General features: G+C 34.8%; 1 long non-coding RNA gene across 1 annotated transcript; it reads right to left on the reverse strand.

Moving 5' to 3' along the window:
- Positions 1-772: 772 nt before the first annotated feature.
- Positions 773-4,286, reverse strand: LOC147074141 (uncharacterized). The gene is made up of 4 exons (XR_015070273.1): positions 4,075-4,286; positions 3,554-3,685; positions 2,728-2,880; positions 773-2,534 (listed from the first exon to the last, which is right to left on the reverse strand). It is a non-coding gene; the product is annotated as an uncharacterized LOC147074141 (long non-coding RNA).
- Positions 4,287-6,000: the final 1,714 nt, after the last annotated feature.

The following is a 6,000-nucleotide window of genomic DNA, read 5'->3' on the forward strand; positions in this document are numbered from 1 at the left end:
ATTTGCCTAATGCCAGGCGCATCGTCGGCGAACTGATTGTATGAGCACAATGAATTATTGAAATTCTTCAAAGCACACATGCACGAATTGCAAAGTGACAATCACGCTATTGTTATCAATCCTGATAAAACACCAGCTGGAGAGCACGTGCGTCGATTCAATGCGCCTGTTGTTGACGACATTGCTGGAATCATGGTTGGCGACCGCACATCGACGCGAGAAATCGTGATTCGAAGAAGAAACAATAATCTGAAGTTCATCGCTGACGCACACCGTACATACGACGCTCTCCAATATCCGCTAATTTTCTGGAAGGGACAAGACGGCTATTGCATAAACATTAAACAACGAGATCCTGTCACAGGTAATTCATTCATTATGAACATCATTACTCATTTTGAATTGAGAAAATGAATGGTTGGTGTTTTTTTGTTTTTATCGGTGGTCATCGTCTACAGCGCTCCATTCCTCTTTCTGTCATAGATCCCATCCCCACACACTTACGATAAATTCGGTATTTTTTTATTTAACAACCAAAATATTCACTAGAAATAATTTATATGGCAGAACAACGTTTGCCGGGTCAGCTAGTACTCGTATTATTATATTTATATGAAAAAATAAGACTAATAAAGAGGAATAACTACTAATAATAACAAAACCTAATAATATTAAGGTATTATAAACAATGATTATTTTGGGTAAAAAGGCGGTCTTGAGTTGCTTTCTTTGTCAATTTAATAGCGTCACAAATCAAGAAAAGCATTCGGAAATCATTTCAAGTTTTTTATTAGAATAAACATGAATCAACTACAAATATGAAAACACATCAGTTGATTTCTTGCAGTTCGAAAAAAAATCAAGAATTCAGTTTCCCAAAAATGTAAGTAGATCTACTGATATTTCAGTAGACATGGCGGTGATTAGTGATTCACATAATGTTACCATTGCAAAATCGTTTCAAGAAAGATCCAAAGACAATTGGATCTTTCATACAAAAATGATTGAAATCGGAATCGAGACCAACTATCACTGGACTTTGTAATACGGCATTATTTTAGAAATAAATTGACGGGAAAGGAATAACTTTACAGGCTGGATCTTTTTTGCATATATATGATTATAATATACTTGAAAGACAGCAATGTGTCAATATTGCAACCAAACAGTCCGGCTGCCAATATTTGTATTGAGCAAGAGAATGCTGACGATGCCAGTTTTAACGAGTTTTAATCAGTCCGGTTGTGTATTTTAATAGATTTGGATGTAATACATTGTCAGTGGACAAATTTAAATTGCTTCACACAAAAATTAGCCATGTTGTGTATTTTCATACCACCAAATCTAATACATGAATAATTATATAGGTTACATTTAATTAGCTTTTCATCAGAATAAGTCGTTTTGTATACATTCATTACACTTGATAATAAACATGTACACTGGTCACTTTTAAATAGTTTTTCAACAGAATGACTCAATTTGTGTATTTTTATATCACGAAATCTAACACATGAGTATATACATTAAACACATTTAAATGGCTTTTCATCATGAATCATTTTTTGCCTTTTTAATTTACTAGATTATACACTAGAGTATTCGCATTGGTCACATTTAAATGGCTTTTCACCAGAATGAGTCATTTTGTGTTTTTTCATCTTACCGGATTGTATACAAGAGTAATTGCATTGGTCACATTTAATTGGCCTTTCACCAGAATGAGTTATTTTATGTATTTTCAATTTGCCATATGTTATACATGAGTAGTTACATTGGTCGCATTTAAATGGCTTTTCACCAGAATGAATCATTTTGTGTATTTTCATATCAGCAGATTGTATACAAGAGTAATCACATTGGTCACATTTAAATACCTTTTCACCAGAATGAGTCATTTTGTGTATTTTCAATTTACAATATGTTATACATGAAAAGTTACACTGATCACATTTAAATGGCTTTTCACCCGAATGACTCATTTTGTGTAATCTCATAGTACTAGACGTTTTGGATGTGTAGTCACATTGGTTACACTTAAATGGCCTTATACCAGAGTGATTCATGTTGTGTAGTTTTAAAGAAGCAGATTGATTGCTGTAGTAGTCACATTGATTACATTTAAATGTTTTTTTAGATTTAGTCATTTTGTTTAGATTCTCGAAATTGGATCGAACGCTTACATAATTATCCGTTTTTGTTATTGATTTTTTATGCAACACTTTGTGAAGCTTCAATATAGACAACGATGAAAAAAAATCAAAACAAAAACTGCACACAAAATTTTTGTCATTAAACAATTTTTTCTCCAACTGTATAACAGCTACTAATAATTTAGGATCTGTGATGTTAGATTGTATATTCTTACGCTTATCAGTGCGGCTAACAATATTTTTATTGGTTTCATATATCCTCAATTCTTTTGTAATGTCTTGATCGTCGATGTGTATCTCATCGCTTGCCTCTTGTAGTTTGATTCTCTCTGAAAACCCGAGACTGCTGAAATAGGTCACGGCAGTGGTTGCAGGAATCATCTAAAAGAAGGTCAAATATCGCATTAACATAAAGGTAAACGGTATACGTATATGAGAGAATATTATTTAAAAAATTAAAAATCTTAAAGATATGCAGGGAGGATACAATTTAGAAGAAGATGGCGTTAATAAGTTAAATTAGTATGTTAGGAGATTATTTTTAATGAATAGATTGTTATAATATAATATGTACCTGATTTGTTGTATTGAATTTGGAATAAGAGCAACTAGGTTGATGTTTATCATAAATGCTTTGCTCTACATCATCTTGAAAAATCTCATTCTTTAAGTCAAGCCGTTCAAAATCAGTCTCCAGTTTTACAGTGGTCGGGTATTTTGAAGGCATCTATAAATAATTACAAGATAAAAAGAACTTTTTATATACAAAGTTTTTAAATTTCCTGTTGAATTATTATGCTCAATATGCTCAAACTTGTACTTGATATATATATATATATAATTAATTTAGTTGCTAGGACCACCCACTTAGCAACCAATAATAGTGGATTGGATTACGGATTTCTTCCGAAATAACTTTTCATACAAAACAGAATTAACTGAAAATGAATTCAATTCTACTTAAAGATGGCTAAAAGTATTAAAAGAATGCATTGGCATCGTGTTCTGGTATATTCTAAAAGTTTCAAATGTGTAGCTAGTCGGAAAGTTAGTTAAAATATAGTTAGATTCAAAACGACAATAACTAATAACTTATTTATACTCTTCAGTCATTATAGAATACCAAACTTTGCTTGTAAGTATGTTATCAATAAATAGTATGGCAGTGGACCACTCGTTGCCTGTACAAAAAGTTATGCTCAGGCTTTATTAATCTAAATTGAAATACGTTCGAGACTTAAAAAATCGAAGTGAGAGTCTATAAATGAACAAACTGGCGTTTAAATAAGAAATAAGTGTGTTATTTCAGATATTTTAGAGTACCTAATTTTTAATGTAGATGATCGCATAATGGTACCTACCTATTTAATATGAATAAAATATTGTAAGTAGATAAGTACCTCATTTGGAGGCTCGCAATGTGAGTATGAGCAACATGGTTGTGGATCACTTTCTTTGTCAAATTCATCTTTGAAATCAACTCAGAGAGAATCAATCTCAGTTTTAATACCAGCAAGGCTGGTTACAGGAGTCTGAAAAGAAGACAGTAGGTATTTTATAATATGTGTTTACACGTCCTATATTAGTATTTTGTATTGAGCGCCAACACACGGGCGTTTCCGGCTGCGACCTATTATCACGGGTTGACACTGTTTATCTATTATTAATAATAAATATTCATAAGCTGTCTTCAGATGAATGAAAGAAGTGAACCAGTGGCCACAGAGACGTAGAACCTATAGGTTGGTACCAAGTCAAATAATCGTTGTAAAATGACAATACAATGATGTATAATTCATTAGATGTTTCAGTTAGTAAAGTTCAAAATGTCTCCCAAATGTTTTATTTGCCTTAGTAAGAAACCACTTTAACATAGAATAAGCATAGTCTGACAATGATTAATATATTTGGAAAACCTAACCTCAATAGTTCTGTTGGAATCGTGAGCTTTCTCTTGTTTTATACAAATGTTTGTAACCGGATTGTTTATATGCATTGTTTTAACATTAAACGATTGCTGCACTTCTGAATCAGATTCAAAATCATCTAGTTCACGTTTTACATCCATCTTACAATGTTTAATTGACGTAAAAATATCACAGGCAGTCGTGTAGGTAAGGAGATTGAGTCGTGAGAATAGACAATCGGCTAAACCATATTAATCCTTGATCATAGACAAAGCGTCTGCATTGCCACTGTTACAATAGTCAACACTAATAGTTATAATATTAAGGGTGGGAATTAATCGCACTATGCAATTAACAAAATTCACAAAAAAAAAATAACTCTTACATTTGGAAAGTAGTTTTCACACATAATAATTAATTTCACAAATTAATAAATGAAATAACACAAAATGAAAGGAGTTTTACCTACCATTAAAACTCTTATTATTCTTGTTGACTCTGAAGTCCCTTGAGATGTTGATCGTATTTTTGCCTTGTGTTCTTCTGCGCTGGCCCCTTTTTACCCCCTTTTCTTCTCGATTATTTACCTCTCTGGTTGTTCATCTTGTTTTTTACCGGCTGGCAGGACTGACGCTTGTGTCGCGGCGTGCTTTGTCTTTGGTATTCAATTTGATATGTCTCAAGGAAACCAGGTAGGTAGGTGTTCTCTGGACTTCAGAGTCAACAAGAATAATAAGAGTTTTAATGGTAGGTAAAACTCCTTTCATTATTCGCTATTGACTCTGAAGTCCCTTGAGATATCTGTTTGTTATCACCTGGTAAAGCAAGATAGATCCTGCAAGATAAGGTGGATGAACCTAACATGAGAATTAGTTATAACATCTCCTTGCTTTTAGGCTTTGTACCGGGCTGAATAGAGAGGTCAACATATTTTGTTCTCCCGCTGTAGAAGTCTGTGTGTCTATCGGTCTCTGGTAAAATGTCTTAAAAGTAGCTTCTTGGCGCCAATTACCTCTCTGCAGGATGTCATCTATGGGGTAGTTCTCTAACCAATTTAGAGAGGCGACTGCTGATCGAGTACTGCCTGGTGATTCCTGTACCCCTGCATCAGCGAGTACTGACTTCACCCAATTTCCAATGACTGCTCGAGTCGCAGGTTTTGGGGGGCCTCTTGACGAGATAAATAATGCCGGAATATTACCACCCTCTTCTCTTCTCTCATTGGAAACGCAGATAAGTTTTCGTAGCCAAAAAACTGGATCGATGTTTTGGCAACTGGAAGCGCTTAATTTCCATCCAGATTGGCGGTGCCTTGATGTGTCCGTCTTGGAACCAAACACTGGCCATAGAATTATATGGTCGCCATTATCGACTAGGCCATTATCCGCTATACTGAGTAGGGTAAGGTCATGAACCCGTCGTCCCGATGCGAGTAATAATAGTATAGCTGTTCTGCGTGAAACCTCATATAGGTTGTATACTAGTGGTGTTGTTTTCTTGAGGTAGTCCACGATTATTCTAGGATCCCAAATCGGTGGTTTTGTAGGTCTAGTCTTGCGGGTGGATATGGCTTTTAACATATGACGCACTACTATGTTACTGCTGATGTCTTTACTGATCATAGGTTTGCAAAAGGTAGCTATGGCTGACTTATGTACAAGAATAGTGTTATATGAAAGACCTTCCTTATTGTATAAGTGACCCAGGTATCTAGCCACTTCAATCGGCTCGGGGGTATTATAGCTTATCGTGTTGGCCATGCACCATGTCTTCCATTTGTCCCATGCCGGTCTATAAGTCTTCAAAGTGGATGGTCGCCAGCCAGAAGTGAGAAGTGATCTGTCCTCTACCGACCAGCTAGAAATTAACTCTGCCCACCCAAAATTATCCATAACTGGAGTGATAGGTCCCGGACTTGTGGAGGTGGATGGTTTGTCACT

The sequence above is a fragment of the Rhyacophila brunnea genome, unplaced genomic scaffold (genome assembly GCF_057557595.1).
Source record: "Rhyacophila brunnea isolate RB1 unplaced genomic scaffold, BYU_Rbru_1.0 scaffold_16, whole genome shotgun sequence".
Classification (NCBI taxonomy): Eukaryota; Metazoa; Arthropoda; class Insecta; order Trichoptera; family Rhyacophilidae; genus Rhyacophila; species Rhyacophila brunnea.